The sequence below is a fragment of the Dioscorea cayenensis genome, chromosome 1, assembly GCF_009730915.1.
Source record: "Dioscorea cayenensis subsp. rotundata cultivar TDr96_F1 chromosome 1, TDr96_F1_v2_PseudoChromosome.rev07_lg8_w22 25.fasta, whole genome shotgun sequence".
NCBI classification, from domain to species: domain Eukaryota; kingdom Viridiplantae; phylum Streptophyta; class Magnoliopsida; order Dioscoreales; family Dioscoreaceae; genus Dioscorea; species Dioscorea cayenensis.
The window spans coordinates 29,137,692-29,162,614 of NC_052471.1; the positions used below are offsets into that span (position 1 = coordinate 29,137,692).

The 24,923-nt window shown below is 31.7% G+C and overlaps 1 long non-coding RNA gene across 1 annotated transcript; it reads right to left on the bottom strand.

The window, feature by feature from the left end:
• Positions 1 to 15,501: 15,501 nt before the first annotated feature.
• On the bottom strand, positions 15,502 to 17,747 carry LOC120264681. The gene is made up of 3 exons (XR_005537517.1): positions 17,624 to 17,747; positions 17,073 to 17,178; positions 15,502 to 15,947 (listed from the first exon to the last, which is right to left on the bottom strand). It is a non-coding gene; the product is annotated as an uncharacterized LOC120264681 (long non-coding RNA).
• Positions 17,748 to 24,923: the final 7,176 nt, after the last annotated feature.

The following is a 24,923-nucleotide window of genomic DNA, read 5'->3' on the forward strand; positions in this document are numbered from 1 at the left end:
TTTTTTTGCCTCAACAAGTTTTATAGAAAGATCATTGATACATTTCAGTCTTTTAAACTCACCATGAGATCTTAAATAAATAATATAAGTCTCAAGCTGATTGTTAAGAATAAGAAGTTCCGTCTCAAAAAACTATTATGGATAAAATTGAGCAAGAAAAATTAGTTTTCCATTATTAAAAGCTGCAAACGAATCAAAAAGTCATTATAGAAGTCATACAAATAAGTAACTCTATTTTCACCTCATTGAATTGATTATTAAGTTCTTGAAATGCATACTTGCAGAAAAATACATACTTGTAGGATTGCAATAACTAAATGGCAACTTACTGAGAATTGAAGGCTACTCTCTAATTCACACCTCCAGGCTTTAATATAGGAGAACTGAATGAGAGGAATATGATAAGGTTCGAAATTGAGAGATGGGGAAGGTAGTTAACTTTTTATATAAGATTTTTTATAGAAGTCCTCAGATAATTTTTAAATTGTTTATATAGGGTTTATTTCTTAGTTTTAGTAGGATTAAATTGAAAAATTAAAACAAATTAAATATTATTTAATGAATTTTACAAAGTTGAGTGGGGGCAAGTGCCCCCACTCTAGATCCGCCCTTGAGTACACATGTAGATCAAGTAGTAAAGTATGTGATAAAAGGTAAAGTTATCGATTTCATGAGAACATGAATTACAAGTAATAGCTAATCATTTGTTATCTAGCCGGTCATAAACAAAGGTAATGAACTAAGATAATAATAAATCTAAACTATGAGAATTGTGGGTGTTGACAAAAACAAAATCTATTATGAGAGGGCCGTATCCAAACAAAGAAACCCACCAAATTTCCTTGTAAAACACTAAAAAAGGATATCGGACTAAAATTTAGTTAGTTGGACCTCAAGTGTTCCTAAAGTACACCCATCCCTTTTTAGAGGCAATAAACAACTAATCCCCTATAGAGCAAGGTTGAAATCTCTTGCATTAACACTTTATGAATCCCATAAAAAGAATTTAATCAGGATTCCCAAATTTATACAAACTCCTTTCTCAAGGTGATTAGCAATTAATCCCATATGAAGCTAAATTGATATATCTTTCTAATCTATCTCCATATAATTGCATGAACACTGAATGATTTCCAGAAATATGGTAACTCTAATGACGGAAATCGACCCAATTTCCTTCAATTGTGGTGGGTCTATGTTTTAAGATTTCCCAATCTCTTATACATATATCATATATAAAATCAAAATCTAGCTATAAAAGAAATCATGGCATTCGATCCACACAATTGAATATTAATAAAAAAAGAACTCAAATATATAATCAATCTCCAAAGTCATATGCAAAACAAATACTAGGGTTCATCAATATCTGAATACGCTAAAGAGTTTAGTCCTTATACTAAGAAGGTACAAAATACAATCAAAGGGGAATACAAATAACATCAAAAACATGATAAAGAAAACCCCCTTATGATGCTCCACACTTCTCTTGATTGGATGAAAAACCGTCCAAGTATCTCCATGCTGTATTGTCAATATCTTAGCCGAAGATCCATCAAAAATCTCTCCTCTATGCGATACTTTCAATCCTTGAGAAGATTCGCTGAAATCTCATCCAAAAACAACCTTTCAAAACCTTTCTGAAGAGCACGTCCAAAAACTCTCTTATGTCTTTTATTATCCATTAATCAATCATAATTAAACATGAGGCCAACACAACGGTGTTTTCTAGGCTCGTGTATCTACCCTTCAATAAAGCCCTACAAAGTACTTAAGGAGAACACGACAACACATACTCAACAACATGCAGTGTTGCACCCATATTTCCACCTAGAGCTTTCAGCTCTTGATCAAATTTGACTTAAAATGATCTAAAATCCCTTCTTCTTTTTTCTTTTTTTTTTAAGTATATGGCCTAAACATGAAAGAAATATGAATTAAGTACCAAAAAACTATTAATTTATTAAAGAGGGCAAACTAAGTACAAAAAAAAAATTGTATATTCATGGACTTTCAAAGATCTTTTGTATACATATAATTCAAAAGGGTATATATATATATATATATATATATATGTTTTTATACAGAGAGATAGAGATAAAGGAGAGAATTCAAAGGTATTCTTTATATATATATACACACATTTACATACATCTAGAATTCAAAACTATTTCATTATGTATGAAAAATTTAACTCCCTCAAAAGGTATGAAAAATTTAACTCCCTCAAAAGGTATGTATATATATATATATATATATATATGAGAGAGAGAGAGAGAGAGAGAGAGAGAGTTCAAAGGAATAGTCATGATGTGGGACAGAGAGTCCCATCCCACTCACGCCCCGTCCCAAGTAGGGATTTTCCATCTCCGCTCCAAATTAGGTACAAGGGAGAAAACCCCCTATTTCTTGCCATCATGGAGATCCCAATGGGAATTAAAAAAATAATATGATAATAAATATAAACTTTCAATAAAATAAAACCATGATATTATTTTAAAAATAGTAATAGTAATAAAAATAAAAAGTCAACATGATAACAACAATAACAAAAATATAAAGTTAAATCAAACATAATTAAAATATAAAATTTTAATAAAACAAATATATAAAAATTAAAAAGTAAAACCATAATAAAACAAATTAATAAACATTAACATTTATATGCACATACTACTAAATCATTTATATTTATTAATAAGTTAAATTTTTTTACCTCTTTATTAGTAAATCTAATTTTTATCAAAGTGGGGGTTTCCAAGAGGTGGGAGTCTTTTTTTCATCCTCGCCACACTACAAGGTTTAAAGATTTTTTATCCTCCTGACTTTATTTTGAGAAAAACTAAGGATCCCCGACGAAAGGGCAGATTCAATAAAGCCAACCCTGAGCCCATTCCTACTCCCAAAGAAACTCCCCAACCCTAATTTTCAAATAGTTTTCAATTTGGCTTGTTCTTAAATTGTATATATATATATATATATATATTTATAAAAAAGAAGATTGCTTGTTCACTAAAATCTGAAAATATGTTGCCATTAAGTCCAAATGTGTATCTCTTTATTATAAATGCTTGGATATACCTAATATGAAAGAAAAGATTTTTTTTTAGTGTACATTTTTTTTCTTGATTACTGTACTTCAAAAACTATAATTTTTTATATTTTTTTAACTAAAATTGTATCTTTCAAAATATTGACAATAAAGTTTTGTTATATATATATGAATAAAATCTCAAGAAAAAAAACATTTGAAATTAAATTAGACCTATGTTCAGATAAATTTTTATTATTATTTATGCACCTATTATAAGAATCATAGTTGCATATAAATAACACAAACAGTTGACATTTAATTACTTATATACTAGCATATTTTCAAGTTATAATTTTACCATCATTAAATATAATGTTAATTTTTTCTTATTACAAACCAAGCTTCTCTTTTAAAATCTTTCTTATGAATTCATATAAAATCTCAAAGCGGAGGAAACAGGTTCAAAAGTAATTAGAAAAAAATATTGCATGAGTGATAATGAGTAAATTTGCTTTTTTCATAAAAATATTAATTTATCAAGGGTTTATGTACGTAATGCTATATAATTTTACATGGGGAAAATTTTCAAAAATAAATGCCCATAGACCCATACATACAACGACCTTCACATCAAGTTTCAAGCCTAGAAAACACACACACAAAAAAATGGCAATAACCAAACAAGAGTCTTATAAGGAATAATCCAAAATAAAATATATAAGAAATAAATTAGAATCAAACTTTGATTAGCACATTGAATTTAACTCTCTCAATCAAGAGAAATTACAAAGATTAAATTAAAAGAATAATGAACTTGCATTCATTTTCAAAATGATAACACATCCATTTTATTTGCAATGTGCTGCCACGCATTTAAATGGAGGAAGAAAAAAAACAAAAGTTAAACAACAAAATAATAAACTTAGAGATGATGATACTAGCTTAACTCTATCTCTGTGATTCCCTTCCTCCTCATAATATTTGGCACCTTTCACAAGAGCCTCAAAGTTTGTATCAACTGCATAGACGGCTCCCTCAATTGATAAACTTTATTATCAAGTCTCAATCTCTTTTTATTACCACACCATCACCAATACCAATGCCATGTTGGAGACCAAGAGAGATAAAAACACTAGAATACTTAGTTTACTCTAGAACAATATTCAAGTGTGAAGCATTGAAGAGAAGTAAATACTTCAGCTTAACTTTAACCAATACAAAACGGTTACATAATATAGTGCAAAAAGTAAGATAAAGCACACCATTTGGCAGCTGACAACGCACACACACGTACAATAAAGAACAGCTCCCATCCAATCCAAAACAGACAAAATGTAGCAGCTTCCATCTAATCAGCCCACTATTTCTCCATGCAAGTACGTGACCCAGCTGACTCTAAGATGGGAGTCAACTGTTTAGCTCTGAGCAACCTACACTGTGCTCTTCAACACGCTCCCCTTGCTCAGAGCTTCCAACTTTCAACGCATCACGAAATATCTCGAACTTGTGACACGGTAAGGCTTTGGTGAAGACATCCGCGACTTGATCATCTGTCCCACAGTGCATAATGTCAATTTGTTCATCTTTCACAAGATCACGTATAAAGTGATACCGGGTATCGATATGTTTTGTTCTCCCGTGCAAGATAGGGTTACGGGTGATGGAGATTGTTGCTTTGTTATCACAGAAGATAATACTTGCTGAGTTTTGTTTCTCGTTCAGATCCTCCAAGAGTCGACGCAACCAAATGGCCTCACAAGCTGCAGCGGAAACGGAGATGTATTCCGCCTCGGTGCTAGATAGTGCGGTGATCGGCTGTTTCTTTGAGCACCACGCTATGGCCCGTGAACCTAAAGAGAAAACCCAACCCGATGTACTTCTCCGGTCATCTTGGGACCCTCCCCAATCACTGTCCGAATATCCGATAAGTTTGAACTCTTCAATGTTTGAATAATGTATCCCATAATTGAAGGTTCCACTGACATAACGCAATATCCTTTTAACTGCTCCAAAATGGTGCATAGTTGGAGCTTGCATGTAGCGAGACACGACCGACACTGCATGCATGATATCCGGACGTGTGTGTGTAAGGTAAAGCAATCCTCCAACCAACCTTCTGTACCTTGAGGGGTTGGCATAGCCAGAACCATCTTGTGAGCGAAGTCTTTCATTGGAATTCATTGGAGTAGCCACTGGCTTGCTATTCAACATCCCAGCTTTGTTTAACAAGTCTTCTGCATACTTGCGTTGTGACACGAACAGACCTCCATTCATTTGCCTCACCTCCAAGCCAAGAAAATATCTCACTGGACCTAGGTCTGTCATTTCAAATGTTTTCATCATCACTTCCTTAAATTCTCTGAGCATAACCTCTGAGGATCCCATGTAAATTATGTCGTCAACGTACAAGCAAAGGAGAAGCGTGTCTGATTCTCCTTGATGCTTTTTGTAAATTGTGGGCTCGTTATCACTGCGCATGAATCCCATTTGTCTGAATTGTAGGTCAATGCGGCTATACCAGGCTCTGGGGGCCTGCCGGAGCCCGTACAACGCCTTGCGAAGTTTGTATACTTGCTCTTCTTTGCCGTCAATGACAAACCCCTCCGGTTGCACCACGAAAACCTCTTCTTTTAGCTCACCGTTCAGGAACGCCGTCTTGACATCCAACTGATAGATGCACCACCCTCTTTGTGTCCCTATGGCTAGGAACAAGCGTATAGTCTCCATCCGAGCCACCGGAGAGAAAACCTCTTCGAAGTCCACACCTTCCCGTTGAGTGAATCCCTTCGCCACCACTCGAGCTTTCTTCCGCAATAAACTTCCGTCCGGGTTAAATTTGGATTTGAAAATCCATTTCAATCCGATTGCCTTCTTCCCTTCTGGCAGGGTGGTCAACTGCCAAGTTTCATTTTTGTGTATTGCCTTCATTTCCTCATTCATGGCAGCTACCCAGTCATTGCTCTTACTAGCTTCTTCGAACGTGACTGGATCTGCAGCTGTCAAAGCGAAAGAACATGAGTCATATATATCGTTGAGATTACGATACTTTACCGGAGCTTCTTCTTCTTCAGTCATATGTGTTGATTCACTAGGATGAAGAATGTCAGTTGGTTGCAAAGTTTGAGACTGAGATATATCTGAGCTTCCATGTGATGGAGCCAACGGTGGAGATTCGTCATTTTGATCATCAATAATGCCTCTTTGCATGTGATTAAGTGGCACAAAATTTGATGCAGCCACGTCATTGGTCTTTGACCAATCCCAACACTTTTCTTCAAAGAACTGAATGTCTCTGCTCACGAGCACCCTTTTAGTATTTGGATCTATAACTTTGTAAGCTTTTGACCTCTCACAATAGCCAATGAAGACACTTGGTTGAGACTTCGCATCCAATTTTCTTCGTTGCTGTGAGTCAATGAACTTATATGCCAAACATCCGAAAACTCTAAAGTGTGCCACGTCAGGTTTGGATCCGGTCAACGCTTCGTATGGAGTCTTGTGATGAAGAGCACGCGTCGGTGACCGGTTCAAAACGTAGACGGTGGTGGCAATGGCCTCCGCCCAGAATTCAGATGGCATCATCTTGCCCTTCAACATTGTCCTTGCCATCTCTGTCACTGTGCGATTCTTCCGCTCTGCGACGCCGTTTTGTTGGGGTGTTCAGGGAGCCGTCAACTGGTGCCATATGCCAAGGTGTTCGCAGTGTGACTCGAACTCATGCGAAGTAAACTCCCCACCACGGTCGGTTCGAACACTCTTCACCGGCATTGATAATTGTTCTCCACTAACAGTTGGAAAGATTTGAACCGCAATAGTGCTTCGGACTTCCTTTGAAGAAAATACACCCAGCTATGCCGAGAATAATCGTCAGTTATTAAAAGGAAATATAAATTACCACCGATGGACGGAGTTTGCATTGGACTGACAAGGTCTGCATGAATAAGCTCTAGTGGCGCCCTCGCTCTTCTTGCTTGGCCGGTGGGAAATTGTTGTCGAGCTTGCTTTCCTAGACAACAAGCTTCACATGGTTTGATTGCTGTCACAACCAGAAGTCCTGTGACCATCTCCTTCTCTGATAGTTGTTTCAGGCTCTTCAGATTCAAGTGACCAAACCTCTTATGCCAGAGATCAGTCATTTCACCATCTCTTGCAACGTTTGCCGACCCTACATCGTCAGCTTCAAGAGGAAAGAGCCTATGCGACGTCATGCAGACTTGAGCAACCTTGGCTTTAGTTGCTTCATTCTTGATAATGCATTCTCCTCCCGAGAACTCCACCATAAAGCCAGAACTCATTAACTGCCCAACACTCAGTAGATTGTGCGCAAGATTTGGCACATATTCTACATTAGTTAGTGTATGGGTTTTACCACAACTTGAACGAAGATTGACAGAGCCAATCCCACGAACATTTAGTGTTTTTCCATCCCCTAGCTTGATGACTTTATTTGGTGCCTCGTCTAAGCTTTGAAAGAGCAGCTTGTTACCTGACATATGATTGGAACACCCTGAGTCAATGAGCCACATACCTCCTCTTTCATTTGTATCTTCACTGGAAGCCATGAACAACACTCCTCATCAGCCTCCTTAGAGTCTTTAGCGTCTTCAGCTAGGTTTACTTCCTTGTTTTTGTAACGGCATTGAGATCTTATATGCCCGTATCTCTTGCACCCAAAACACTGCACTCCCTTGTGTTGTTTATCACTTTCAGTCACACGAGGTTGGTCTGAGTGCCATCCTCGTCCACGACCTCTTCCTCTGTGGAACCCTCGGCCTCGACCTCTACCTCCTCGACCACCATGCTCACGGAACGAACCACCCTTGACGTACAACGCCTTCTCCTCCGTGTGGTCTTGCTCTATATCTAGTCTGCCTTCATGACCTCTGAGAGATCCACTAAGTTCTTCAATAGTGAGGGAACTCAGATCCTTCGACTCAATGATAGAAGACACAACATGGCTGAATCTTTGGGTTAGACTTCGGAGAATCTTCCCAACAACGGCTGGATCACCGAGCTCCTCTCCCAGGGCTCGAATATGATACACTACGGTTAGCACCCTGCTAATGTAGTCTTGTATCTTTTCCCCGTTCTTCATGCGGGTATTCTCGAAGTCCTGTCGATGAGAATGAAGCTGAGCAGCTGCATTCTTAGTGCAACCTTGAAATTCACCCTTCAAAATATCCCAGGCCTTCTTCGCATTCCTCGTCTGTGAGATTCGAATGAGAACCTTGGCATCAAGCGCTTGCTGTATTAGACATAGAGCCTTTGCATTTCTCTTGACATTCTCCGTTCTCTTGTGCTCATCTTCTTCTTCTTCATCATATCCTTTCTCAACCATTCCCCATAGATCACGAGAGAGAAGGATCGTCTCCATCTTCAAGCTCCATAGGTTGTAACCATCTCCATTAAATGGAGGCACATTCACTTGAGAAGACCCAGCACCACCGTTCGCAGCCATCCTCCTTCAAGGTTGAACAAAGGAAAATAACAAAGTCTCTGATACCACTGTTGGAGACCAAGAGAGATAAAAACACTAGAATACTTAGTTTACTCTAGAACAATATTCAAGTGTGAAGCATTGAAGAGAAGTAAATACTTCAGCTTAACTTTAACCAATACAAAACGGTTACATAATATAGTGCAAAAAGTAAGATAAAGCACACCATTTGGCAGCTGACAACGCACACACACGTACAATAAAGAACAGCTCCCATCCAATCCAAAACAGACAAAATGTAGCAGCTTCCATCTAATCAGCCCACTATTTCTCCATGCAAGTACGTGACCCAGCTGACTCTAAGATGGGAGTCAACTGTTTAGCTCTGAGCAACCTACACTGTGCTCTTCAACATGCCATAACCAGAACTATATAGTTGACTTGATGGAAAAGTACACCTAGGTTGGGTAAAGATTAATGAAGTTCGGAAATGTTCAAGGTCACATAAATAGACCAACGAAAGAGGTTGATTAAAGGGGAAGGGAAACAAGTTTGGCAGATAGTAAAGTGGATTTATTGGACAATTACTAGGTTCAAAAAGCATGGAGGCATGGCATTGAGAGAAAAGTTTTAAAGCATTCCAATTACCATGGTGAGTGTTTCGATGGCCGCCAAGAGCTTGTGCATTTACAAATTTTCTTTGGCAAAGCTTGCAAACAAATTCCCTCATCTCTAGAATATTTTTGTTGTTGTTGCTGTTGTTGTTATTGTTGTTGTTGTTGTTGTTGTCGTCGTCATTGTTGTCATTGTTGCTTTTGACTACTTGTGTTTTTTCAAATATATGCATCAATAGCCATGATTCTGAAATGGAGGTATAATGCAATATATTTATATAAAGTTAATGACAAAGTGGAACAAAAGAGAGAGTAATATGCACGAGTAGGATGAGAATGAACCTATTAGATGAGATCTTGCAAGTATCATGAAATATAAATATGAAATTTGTTGAATGAGAACAAATGAATAATATTTTCAAAAATGAAACCAACTTGAGAATAATACCAATTACACTCAAACTCATATATGATATTACTTTGAGAGAGAGAATTGAGAAGGATTAAGAAACGATAATGGCAAACTCATCTTTTTATAATAGTTAGCGGGTGTATTTATATGGAAAACTCTAAAATGCGAATTTTCCTTGCCCTCCATGTTTATTGAACCTCTTAAAAATTGATTTAAATGGAATAATATAGTGAGGAAAGAAGTGTATCTCCAATTATTTTTACTATTTATGGCATGTATTTTAATATTTTAAAAGTTTTTTATATTTTACAATTTTAATTATGGAATTCAGTAAATGACAATTATATATATATATATATATATATATATATATATTAATCATCATAAAATAGTTTTAACTAATTATTTTCAAAGAGGTATTTAAATAGTGAGTAATTAATATTTAATTCACATATGAATGATAATAAATTTATAAAATCTAGCCTTATCTCATGTCCAAGAAGCCTTTGACATGCAATGAATGGCGTGCTTACCAAAGATGAATTTTGTATATTATTTCTAACAATATATATATTTATATATATATATATATATATATGAAAACTAATATATAAAGAAAAAAATAAAAAAAAATGTGGGAAAAATCAAACAAGAAAGTGCTTACATTAAAAGTTAATGAATCATTTCTAAAGAAGGTATTTAAATGGTGAATAATGACTATTTAATACACATTTCAATAATAGTAAATTTATAAAATCCACATTAATCATATGTTCAAGAAGTCTTAATTCAATAATATTGGATGGCCTACTTGCCTAAGATCATATTGGTCATCTTATATAATCTATATGTATGTATGTATAACACCCATTAATCTTTGGAGAGAAAAGCTTATGAACCTTTTAAATTATTTTAAAATTTATAGAAGGGTTCCAAAAATATTTGTGGAGAAAGAAACCACTCTGAACAATAAATTTTTATTGGATTTCATTGAACATTATTTATTTTAAAAATATATAGGTAAAATTATTTATTACAAATAAAATTTTTCCTGACAATTATAAATATACACATATGTACATATTGATATATATAATAAAATTTTGTAGGCACACAAGCTAAATTCAAAACTATTACCAGAATTAAAAAAGAATTTGTCGATAAGATGCATCAAATTTAATATAACTATAAGTTAATCATATTCTTTATAAGTAAATAAATTAAAACTTTTAATACATAGTTTGAGAATAAATCCCTTGATTCTAATATTTATTTTCACTTAAATGATATCTTTAAAATAAAAAATATAATATATATATATATATATATATATATTTACAACATTATTCTATTACTGACTAAATATTGCTACAAACGTAATTATAAAATAATAAATTTAAATATTTTAATATTGTCTCAATTATCATTGTAGGGTTGCTTTTCAGTACGTATTTACACAGTTTTTCTCGAAATCAAGCCTAATTGGATAATTGAAACATTTAAAGGCTTGTTTGGTTGCTTTTTAAGTAAACATAAGTGGTTTTATATTTAAGTCGCTATTTAGTTTGACATAAAAGTTTCATTTATATATAAGTGGATGTAAAATAGCTTATATCTCATCTACTTTTACAATATTTCAAATTATAACAAAAAATTTGTTGCAAGTCGAAATACTGTAACATAAGTGCCATTCACTCCCCACCATAGTTATGTTACCGCTAAAACTATATTGTGTTTAATTATAAAAATATTATAAAAGTATATAAGTATAAAAATATTTATATAATTAAGTGCTAATAATAGATAATGGGGTAATCTCACCGCCCCACTTACATGGTGATTATACCCATCAACTTACATCAACCAAATAATAAAAAAGTAACTACATCATTTCAATTATAGCAAACCAAATGGCAATGATGTAATTTGAAATAGATCATTTTCACTTTCTCTGTGATTTCACTTACACTGTGATCTCACTTAGTGATAACCAAATAGTAGCTAAGTATAAGTGGAACAATGTAAATAAGATGTCAAACAAAAAATAAATAATTAATTTTATGATCTAAATACACTATTGGCCTATGCGTGTAGTATATTGTATAGTTCACCATGTTCATTATATATATATATATATATATATGTTGATAATATATTTTTTTCAATGAACTTTGGTCATTATTTTATTACAAAATGTTTAGTTTTATTGTGAAGTTCTCTAATTAATAAGACTATATTTCAAAAATGACTTATTATACATTAGTTTCTAAGAAGGAATAACTCATAGGACTTTATTAAATGATGACTATATGAAGAATTCATATAACAAACTTTGTTACTTTCAATAAAACACACGAAAACATATAACAGACTTTGTTACTTTCAATAAAACACACGAAAACATCTAGCAAATTATGTTCAATGAAAGGTGGATATATATATATATATACACACACACTTATTATTTATTTAAAGCCGTTTCTCACCATCTCAGTGGAGTTTAATTGGGACCTAATTAAATAAGAAATGGTGTTAATATTAACTTCGATATTATTTATTATTGTATCATTGTTTAAGTAGCTAAACTTCAGTTAATACACAATTTACGACAAAACGAACAACTTCTTTTATTTGACAAGTCTTATTTTAATAAACTATTTATTTTAAATAAAAACATAAACTACAAATTATAATGATTCATTATGTTAAAAAAAAAAAACAACACACATAGCATTTTGGAAATGAAATCTAATTAATTTCAAGAAGTGAGATTAGAGTTGAGAAAGTGTTTACGACGATAAAAGAAAAATGTTTTTATTATTTATTTATTTATTTATTTATTATTTATTAGTATATGATGACTAAAAATGTAAACTATTGCAACCTATGACAAAATAAAAATATAAACAAAAAGTTAATAGCTATATAACAGGAGATACACTTCTTTCCGCACTATATCCTTCCAATTAAAACAACTTTCAATAGATTGAATGTAAATGGAACATAAGAAAAATATTAATGTTTTGAGGGGGTTTCCATGTATGCACACTCCAACTACTATAAATGATACGCTTACCATCAACATTTCTTCATCCCTTTATCTAGCTTGTTTTTAATTTCCTTAAAAGTAAGAGTCACTCTTCTTCTTCTTCTTCTTCTTCTTCTTCTTCTTCTTCTTCTTCTTCTTCTTCTTCTCTCTCTCTCTCTCTCTCTCTCTCTCTCTCTCTCTCTTCTAGTTTATAGATATTTGATCTCAATAGTGAGTTTATATATTATACTTTTCAACTCTCTCTTCTAGGCTATAGATATTAACCTCAATAGTGAGTTTATGTATTATAATTTTCATTTTCAAGTCAATTTCAGGATCATGGCCATTGAAGACAACATGGTTGTATTTAAAGAAAACCATGTAGTTGAAAATGACAATAACAAAGACAACCACATTCCAGAGATTAAGAGATTCAATTGCAAATTTTGTGACCTGGCATTTACAACGGGACAAGCTCTTGGCGGCTATCAAAACTGTCATCGTGCTGAAAGAAATGCTTTGAGGCTTGCCTCTCAATCTCGTAATGCTAAACCTTTAAACCCCGATCATCGTCATATAATACCATCTCAGTACTCTCATGATCCCATATCACCTTTCCTTTTCATGAACCAACATCATCTCTCCATTCATTTAACCCTCACCGTTTCCAGCCTACACTAAGCATTACACAACCTAGGTGTGATGTTCATGTTAGTCAAGCCTTTTGTTCTGGTCATGGTGTTGGTAGTAGAAGTGATGGTGGTGGCAGTAATAATGATAATGTGATGCATTTGAGACTTGGTGAAGTAAATCAAGCCAGAAGGCTGTATGAGGTTAACTTCCAAGCTCTTTTGAGAGGAACCAAATACTATGAGGAGGAATGAAAGAATAAAGATGGAGATGAACTTGACCTTACCCTCCATCTTTAAGGTTATGACTTCGTTTGTTCCTTCTATTTGTGTTCTTCCTTCAATGACATATATGGCAATGGGAGTTGTTCTTTAATTTGATATTTGTAAGTTCTTTTGATTGAGAGAGTTTAATTTAATATAATAATCAAAGTTTGAATAATTATATTTTTTTTCCTTTGTGTTTTTCTCGATGAATACTTGGGAGGCTCTTGTTTGTTTGTGCCATTTTCGTGGTTTATATATGCTTCAAATCCAACATGAAAATGTTCAATATATTTTATGGATTTTTTATGAATATAAAAAATAATTATCATTTTTATAAAATTAGGAATTTACCCACAATTTCTTTTGCAATTTTTGTCCCTTACCACTTTGATTATTTTCTCTTTTACATAAGTCAATAAGAAATATGTTAGAAGATTTTGCACTGTATATAAAGAGAAGAAATAAAAAGTCAATATTGGTGGAATTAAGATTTAAAAATAAGTTAGTAATCAAGTATATGTAAATATATTTTGTTTCTATGTGCAAATATCTTTTGTATCATATGTTCATGAGTGATTATGTATCCAATTTTTTAGAATGTATATGTGATTTTACTTTTTTATATTTTGAGAAAGTTTTTGTGCATATATATATATATATATATATATAACTGAATCTTTATTATCACTATTTTGTAGCCACATTCTTAATTTCTAAATGAATACAAACGATTACAATTTTGGTATGGAATGAACATGTAAAAAGAAACATTTTTTTGAGGAAATCCTTTTCTAAATCCAAGCATTTATTCTAATAATGCATATTTGGGAAGCCAACACATTAGGAGTTATTAAAATATAAGTACTCATATATTAATCAAATATAATATGACTTTGCATTGAATTTCATATATATACTCTTTAACCCATATTTGGTGGGGATGAATTAGCCAAAAAATTATCAAAATAAGATGGAAAATATGTACAAATGAAGATAAAAGGTGAAAAAATAAAAAAAATATATTAATCATTAGTAAATTTACTCGTCATTCTTTCCACACAAAAATGTTGAACTAAAATATATTATTGGAATTAGTTAATTTCTACATATACTCATAGACCGAATTGAAAATTATTGTAGAAATTAGATAGTATATGTAAACAAACATATTGAATTGAATCAAATTAAAGAAAAAAGAATGCTCTAAAAAACATTTTGCAAAGAATGCTTTTATGCCATCCACTTAATAAGGTTCTATCTATTTTTTCCCAAGTTAGTTGAGATCCATCAAAATACAGAATGGGCTTAATATTTGTTTTTTTAATTCATTTATTATTTCATGATCATTAGATTCGACACACTTCATTTGCATTGCAAATTACGATAAAATATCACATTTCTCATCTACTGTACCAACAAAAATTTTACTCAAGTAATGATATAATAAAATAAAATAAATTCATTGTTTAAATAAAAAGATCTTGGATAAATACTTGGCATTATGCTTCTTTTCTTATTCTACCCTACCATTTCAAACAACTTTCAAGATATTTGTATTGGTTTCGCTCCATTTCACTTGTTCAAGATGTATCTTTGTCCAATTACATGTTTCAATCGTCTACTTTCATAATAAATTTGCTTAGCCCTGTCTTACTAAGTTCTATGTTTCCTTGCTTTCCATTTCAATTAGCTATTGAATCCCTGTTTGTAGTGGAAATATATTTTGGTTCTATATAGTGCCATTGACCATCCATTTTATAGTAATTTCATGTGTCCATGCAATGATGTTCTATAGATACATGCTTTGCCTCTTATTTTTTAGTAGTACTGACTATTATACTTTGCTCATTCTTGGTTGATCTAGATGTATTTTCTGAAGATTTTATTCGTTAGTTTTGTTCTTAAAAAATAATTTTTCTGATCTTTATTTTACAGTAATTTCATGACATACTGCTTTTTACATATCTTGCCATGTTCACAAGCTGCTCAAGGTAAGCAAGAAAATATCCTTTTTTTACAAATTAACTAGAGAGAATGATCATTATATGAAACAATGAATGGATTACAACTTGAAACTTCAGGGTTTAAAAAAAGAATGAGATTGTCACGCCCCGACCCGCGGGCCCACGGAATGTGACAACCGCCGCAATGATCCTAAGTAAGGACACTCCGCCACTCAACTCTCGGAGCTCCGCAAGGCTAACCAACAACCTAGAAAACAACAATATTTACACTAATATACAGCGGAAGTAGCAGCAACAACAACCACAATAAACAGAATTAGAGGGGTTGAAAAATGCAGAGGGAAGCAGCAACAACAACAACGCACAGCTGATACACCAAGGGTTTAAGAGTTGTATACTACAAGCCAACAATAAGGCTATCTACATACTAGTGGATCCCATGTCTCAACAACATATGCCCGAACCAAATGAACATACATGAACTGAACGAAAATGAAATAGAGAGAACAGTAGGAAATGCTTAGCACGCTGCCACACCGCCGCATCTACTACCTGCAAAAGGCTGGTAAGAGGAAAGAGGGGGTGAGCAACTAATGTTACTCAGTGAGGACGGTTAACACAACCCTAATAGAATTATACCGCAATGATAACATAGACCTCCAAATATGATACTCGACGAATAAAATAACCAGTTTAGCGCATGAATACATATAATAGCAAACTTTAATACAAAATAGCAAGAAAGATAGATAAGAAGGCATTCTACCTTAATTAAAGTTTTAAAATATCAAATTGTGAAAATACTGAATATAGAGTTCTAATTTATGAAAATAAGCTAATCATGAAACAAAACTTCCACTATAAACATGTAAATCAAAATAGTTCCCAATTATAAGTATAATAAAGTAAATAGCATGAGTTTCACAATAAGTAAACATAATACTAGTGTCAAATAGAATTTGCTGGAGATTGCTCTTCTAAGAGCGACAGTTGGGCCTTGCCCGTTCACAACAAATTCAAGATGACACTACAAAAGAAACAAAGGGAATAAACCTCAACCCCAAAATAAAACAACACCCAACACACAAACAGCATAAAGTTGTCTAGAAACCGCCCTAAACTTTCACCGCAACCACGGCTAGGTTCAAAGTCATCAAAGTACTCATGCCTTTGACGTTGACCCATCGGTTCACCGTATGGTGACAATGGCTACCCGATGAATATCCAGTCAGGATTCTACACTCTCACCTGAACTGGCCATCGTAGTAATCAGTCGGTCTACCACGCCACCTCAAAAGGCTGGCCGTGGAAGTCCACATACTGCAGTAGGGAATCACTATACAAACTCACAATAAGCACAATTTCACACAGAGTACATTAGCCAACACCAAACCAACAACAACAATACCTCACCCATTTCAATAAAGAAATGATAAAAGCACAAGCAAAACATCAAGCTTTTAACATAAATCACTTTTCATAATCCAACAAGAGAAACAACACGGAAATTCTTTCCTTTGAACACAAATTGCATAAAAAGAAGCACCAAGCAATATACTCCTTCCAGGGTTAAAACTTCTCAAAAGCAATCATTATAATCCACAAAAACTCATCAAGCAAGATAGATTATATAAACATTAAATATGGTTACTCTTCTAATAGAGTCATGCTTAATAGTCCCACTCACAAAACAAGTCGCTTAGCCTCGATACGCGCTCACTGGTCGGCAATTTCCTTCCCCTCACAAGCAAAATCCTTGTCTAACTCTTTGCCTCGAGCTAACGCCTAACCTCCTTGCCAATCACAACAAACAACATCAATGATTAGTACAAAATCCAAGCAAAGAAACCCTAGGTTCCTTCTACCAAAAAACACTAAATCAATCCGAGGGTTGGCTCAAAGCTAGGTCTAAAGGTTAAAAATGAAGTTCTAAGGGTTACAATTTCACTCTAATCCAAAGAAATCAAAGAAACAACCAAATTTTAATGGCGCTAGCTACAGTAGACTCGAGATTGCCACAGTAACCAAGACATTGCTACAATAAAACCGGCTCTTAAACAATGGTTTTCAACAAATTTACAACACATAACCAAGACATTTCTTTATAAAAATCCACCGGAAAGAATCACAAGATCAAGGGCTTCAATTGAGCCTAAAATCAACCCAAACCAAGGGGTATTTTAGGTTTTCCAAAATTTTTGAAAACAATTAAATACTACAAAAATACAAAAGAAAAACCTTGGATCGAAGCCTCATCGAGCTCAAGACGATGAGAGGAAGAGAGTAGAAGCTTTGAGTCGTCGGAAAAGCTTGATGGCGAATTTTTTTTTTTTCAAAGAAAGGTGATCGGCTGAAGAAGGAAGAAGAAGGAAAAAAAAGAAGAAGAAGAAAGAAAAGATGAGAGAAAGAAGCCAGCTAAGCTTCTTATCCTATGATTCAATTTTTATTTTTTTTTTCAACAAGGGAAAAGAATGGATTTAAAAAGAAAGTTACGGGCTGCTACAGTAACAAGTCGCTACAGTAAAACCCCGATACAATGAAGGCCGCCTATAGCTACAGTCTTCTACAGTAACACTGGTTATAACAGAGATCATGGATATGAGAAAAATAGAGATGTTGCTAGCTTTCGTTGTGATCCATTTTTTTTTTTTTTTTGTGGATATGTATGTGTATAATCATCCTTTGGAAGCTTAACTCCTAGAAGGGTTCTTTAAGGATTCATGGCCACAAGTCGAAAGTATAGTCAGAAAAGAGGTTTTCATGGCTTTTTTCTTAAGTTTCCAGCTTAAGCTATTGGAATAGTTAGAATGCATTTCATTTCCATGATACATTTGCTAGAATTAGTATTTCCAATCTCTCTTCTTCTTGTACATAATCACTTCATTAATTATACTTATTTTTTTTTTTTTTTAAATCAGAAGGTCATCAACTTCACCTATCATATATATATATATATATATATGGCACACTTGGTTTCATTTCAGCACAAACAAACATCTCACACAAAATACAGAGTGATGAATTTTTTGAAGTATAAGTGCACTACATACTAATGTTTGAATATTTACAAAGTGCATATGTATCAGTTCTCATCGAATCAAAAAGCAACAACACAAAAGAGAAAGATGCACTTCCAAACAACCAAAGACGGAGAGGATTTGAGATCATTGACAATTGCAAAAGCCAAGCTTGAGGTTTCAAGTGAAGGAAAAGTCTCATGTGATGATATACTTGCCTTTGCAGCGAGAGGCAGTATTCTAATTATATGATATATTGGTATATATATATAATCTTTTTTCCTGAATCTATTTTTCCATTATATGTTCATACATGCATGCTTGACCATGACACATAATTTAATATTTCTCTTTATTTTTTATTTTCAGGTTTGCAATGGAGCTCAGCATATCATGTTCATTATAAAGAAAATTGTTGATACCAATTATGTGTTTTGTACCAATTGTACATATATTTTATCAATTTTAATAACAATTTTGTGTTTACAAATTTTCGTTTGCATTTATATATGTTGTGCATGAATATTATGTTTGTAGATATTAACTTTTAGTTAAATGTATGAAAATTATTACAAAAATTTGAATATTATTTTATTTTGATAAGCGGGTGCAACCTATCATGGCTATAGGTTTACATTTGCCATTCTATGTATATAGCAACAAAAAAATAGAACTTATTAAGAGAGAGAGAGAGAGTTCAAAGGAATAGTCACGATGTGGGACAGAGTCCCTCCCCACTCACGCCCCTTCCTATGTAGGGATTTTCCATCGGGCTCCAAAATTAAGTACAGGGCTCAAACCCCAATTTCTTTCCACCATGAGATCCCAATGGGAATTAACAAAATAATATGATAATAAATATAAAAAAATCAATAAAATAAAACCATAATATTATTTTAGAAATAGTAATGGTAATAAAAATAAAAACTTAACATGATAATAACAATAACAAAAATATAAAGTTAAATCAAACTTAATTAAAACATAAAACCTTAATAAAACAAATATATAAAAATTAAAACATAAAACCTTAATAAAACAAATAAATAAATGCTAACATTTTAATGCACACACTACTAAATTATTTATATTTATTAATAAGTTAATTTTTTTTACCTCTTTATTAGTAAATTTAATTTTTATCAGAGTTAGGTTTCCATAAGATGGAGTGTCTTTTCATCCTCGCCGCACAACAAGGTCTAAGGATTTGTTTTCTTTCCTCCTTACTTTGTTTTAAGGAAAACTAAGGATCCCTCGGCAAAAAGGCAGATTCCATAGGGCCAACCCTAAGCCCATTCCTACTCCCAAAGAAACTCGCCAAAGCAAATTTTCAAATAGTTTTCAATTTTATTTGTTATTATATAATATATATATATATATATATATATATATAATATTTATAAGAAAAAAGATTGTTTGTATACTAATATCTCAAAAATGTGCCGGAATTAATTCCAATGTGTATCTCTTTATTATTAATGCTGGATATACCAAATATGAAAGAAAATATTTTTTTTTTTTAGCGTACATTTTATTTCTTGATTACTGTACTTCAAAAACTATAATTTTTTGTATTTTTTTAACTAAAATTGTATCTTTCAAAATATTGACAATAAAGTTTTGTTATATATATATATATATATGAATAAAATCTCAAGAAAAAACAACATTTGAAATTAAATTAGACATATGTTCAGATAAAATTTTATTATTATTTATGCACCTATTATAAGAATCATAGTTGCATATAGATAACACAAACTATTGACATTTAATTCCTTATGTACTAGCATGTTTTCAAGTTATAATTTTACCATCCTTAAATATAATGTTAATTTTTTCTTATTACAAACCAAGCTTCTCTTATAAAATCTTTCTTATGAATGCATATAAAATTTCAAAGCGCAGGAAACAGGTTCAAAAGTAACTAGAAAAATAATATTGGATGAGTGATTATGAGTAAATTTGCTTTTTTTCATAAAAATATTAATTTATCAAGGGTTTATGCACGTAATGCTATATAATTTTACAAGGGGGAAAATTTTAAAAAATAAATGCCCATAGACCCATGCATACAATGACCATCACATCGGAGTTTCAAGCCTAGAAAACACACGCACAAAAAAGTGGTAATAACCAAACAAGAGTCTCATAAGGAATAATCCAAAATAAAATATATAAAAAAATAAATTAGAATCAAACTTTGATTAGCACATTGAATTTAACTCTCTCGATCAAGAGAAATTACAAAGATCAAATTAAAAGAATAATGAATTTGCATTCATTTTCAAAATGATAACACATCCATTTTATTTGCAATGTGTTGCCACGCATTTAAATGGTGGAAGAAAAAAAACACAAAAGGTAAACAACAAAATGATAAACTTAGAGATGATGACACTAGCTTAACTCTATCTCTGTGGTTCCCTTCCTCCTCATAATATTTGTCCCCTTTCACAAGAGCCTCAAAGTTTGTATCAACTGCATAGACGGCTCCCTCAATTGATGAACTTTATAATCAAGTCTCAACCTCTTTTTATTACCACACCATCACCACTACCAATGCCATAACCATAACTCCATAGTTAACTTAATGGAAAAGTACACCTAGGTTGGGTAAAGATTAGTGAAGTCTGGAAATGCTCAAGGTCACATAAATAGAACAATGAAAGAGGTTAATTAGAGGAGAAGGGTGGCAAGTTTGGCAGATAATAAAGTGGAGTTATTGGACAATTACTGGGTTCAAAGAGCATGGAGGCATGGCGTTTAGAGAAAAGTCTCGAAGCATTCCATTTACCATGGTGAGTGTTTTGATGGCCGCCAAGAGCTTGTTCATTAACAAATTTTCGTTGGCAAAGCTTGCAAATAAATTCCCTCATCTCTGGGATATTTTCGTTGTCGTTGTTGTTGTTGTTGTCGTCGTCGTCGTCGTTGTCGTCATTGTTGTCATTGTTGCTTTGACTACTTGTGTTTTTTCAAATATATGCATCAATAGCCATGATTCTGAAATGGAGTTATAATGCAATATATTTGTATAAGGTTAATGACAAAGTGGAACAAAAGAGAGTAATATGCACGAGTAGGATGAGAATGAACCTATTAGATGAGATGTTGCAGGTAGCATGAAATATAAATATGAAATTTGTTGAATGAGAACAAATGAGTAATATTTTCAAAAATGAAACCAACTTGAAAAAATTACCAATTACACTCAAACTCATATATGATATTACTTTAAGAGAGAGAATTGAGAGGGATGAAGAAATGCTAATGGTAAGTTCATCTTTTTATAATAGTTAGGGGGTGTATATATGGAAAACTTTAAAATGCAAATTTTCCTTGCCCGCCATGTTCATTGAAACTCTTAAAAATTGATTTAAATGGAATGATACAGTGAGTAAATAAGTGTATCTCTAATTATTTTTACTATTTATGGCATGTATTTTAATATTTTAAAAGTTTTATATATTACAGTTTTAATTGTGGAATTCAATAAATGACAATTATATATATATTAATCATTATAGAAATAGTTTTAACAAATCATTTTGAAAGAGGTATTTAAATAGTAAATAAATACTATTTAATTCACATATGAATGATAATAAATTTATAAAATCTAGCCTTATCTCATGTCCAAGAAGCCTTTAACATGCAATGAATGGCGTACTTACCAAAGATGAATATTGTATATTATTTGTAATAATATATATATATATATATATATATATGAAAACTAATATATAATGAGGAAAAATTAAAAAAATGGGGAAAAAAATCAAACAAAAAAGTACTTACATTAAAATATAATGAATCATTTCTAAAGAAGGTATTTAAATGATGAATAATGACTATTTAATACACATTTAAATAATAGTAAATTTATAAAATCCTCCTTAATCTCATGTTCAAGAAGTCTTAATTCAATAATATCGGATGGCCTGCTTGCCCAAAATGATATTGGTCATCTTATATTATATATATACATGTATGTATAACACCCATTAATCTTTGGGGAAAAAGATTAAGAACTTTTCAAATTATTTTTAAAATTTATAGGAGGGTTCCAAAAATATTAGTGGAGAAAGAAACCACCCTAAACAACGAATTTTAAATGGATTTCATTGAACATTATTTATTTTAAAAAATATATAGGTAAAATTATTTATTACAAATAAATTTTTTTCCTAACAATTATAAATATACATATATGGATATATATATATATATATATATGTAACTAAATTTTGTAGGCACACACACTAAATTTAAAACTATTACCAGAATTAACCAAGAATTTGTCGATAAGACGCATCAAATTCAATATAACTATAAGTTAATCATATTTTTTATTAGTAATAAAATCAAAACTTTTAATACATAGTTTGAGAATAAATCCCTCAATTCTAATGTTTAATTTCACTTTAATGATACCTTTAAAATAAAAAATATAATATATATATATATATATATATGTATTTACAATGTTATTCTATTATTTAATATTGTCTCAATTATCATTGTAGGGTTGTTTTCAGTACGTATTTACACCATTTTTCTCGAAATCAAGCCTAATTGGATAATTGAAATATTTAAAGGCTTGTTTGGTTGCTTTTAAGTAAACAAAAGTGGTTTCATATTTAAGTGGCTATTTAGTTTGACATAAAAGTTTCATTTATATGTAAGTGGATGTAAAATAGCTTATATCTCATCTATTTTTACAGTATTTCAACTTATAACAAAAAAATTGCTGTAATTCGAAATACTGTAACATAAATGGCATTCACTCCCCACCATAGTTATCTTACCGCTAAAACTATATTGTGTTTAATTATAAAAATATTTTAAAAGTATATATGTATAAAAATATTTTTATAATTAAGTGCTAATAATAGATAATGGGGTAATCTCACCGCCCCACTTACATGGTGATTATACCCATCAACTTACATCAACCAAATAATAAAAAAGTAACTACATCATTTCAATTATAGCAAACCAAATGGGAATGATGTAATTTGAAAACTCATCATTTTCACTTTTCTACGTGATTTCACTTACACTGTGATCTCACTTAGTGATAACCAAATAGTAGCTAAGTATAAGTGGAACAATGTAAATAAGATGTCAAACAAAAATAAATAATTAATTTTATGATCTAAATACACTATTGGCCTATGCGTGTAGTATATTGTATAGTTCACCATGTTCATTATACATATATATATATATATATATATGTTGATAATATATTTTTTTTCAATGAACTTTGGTCATTATTTTATTACAAAATGTTTAGTTTTATTGTGAAGTTCTCTAATTAATAAGACTATATTTCAAAAATGACTTATTATACATTAGTTTCTAAGAAGGAATAACTCATAGGACTATTAATTGATGACTATATGAAGAATTCATATAACAAACTTTGTTGCAGTTAATAAAACACACAAAAACATCTAGCGAATTATGTTCGTTGAAAGGTGGATATATATACACACACTTATTATTTATTTAAAGCCGTTTCTCACCATCTCGGTGAAGTTTAATTGGGACCTAATTAAATAAGCAATGGTGTTAATATTCACTTAAATATTATTTATTATTTCATCATTGTTTAAGCAGCTAAACTTCATTTAATACACAAGTTACGACAAAACGAACAACTTCTTTTATTTGACAAGTCTTATTTTAATAAACTATTTATTTTAAATAAAAACATAAACTACAAATTATAATGATTCATTATGTTCAAAAACAACAACACACATAGCATTATGGAGATGGAAATCTTATTAATTTCAAGAAGTGAGATTAGAGTTAAGAAAGTGTTTATGATGATAAAAGAAACATGTTTTTATTTTTATTTTTTATTTTATTTTTTTATTTTTTATTTTTTATATTTTGAATATCTGATGACTAAAAATGTAAACTATTGCAACCTATGACAAAATAAAAATATAAACAAAAAATTAATAGCTATATAACATGAGATACACTTCTTTCCACACTATATCCTTCCAATTAAAACAACTTTCAATAGATTGAATGTAAATGGAACATAAGAAAAATATTAATGTTTTGAGGGGGTTTCCATGTATGCACCCTCCAACTACTATAAATGATACCCTTACCATCAACATTTCTTCATCCCTTTATCTAACTTGTTTTTAATTTCCTTAAAAGTAAGAGTCTCTTCTTCTTCTTCTTCTTCTTCTTCTTCTTCTTCTTCTCTCTCTCTCTCTCTCTCTCTCTCTCTCTCTCTCTCTCTCTTTCTCTCTCTCCTAGGTTATAGATATTTGATCTCAATAGCGAGTTTATATATTGTACTTTTCAACTCTCTTTTCTAGGATATAGATATTAATCTCAATAGTGAGTGTTTGTGTTATACTTTACATTTTCAAGTTGATTTCATTTTATTGTTTCTTAGGAAAAAAACTATCATTCATTATAATCCAAAAGGCTCTTATTTTTTATATTTGCATTCATATTATTCATACTTTTATTTCCCTTCATTAACT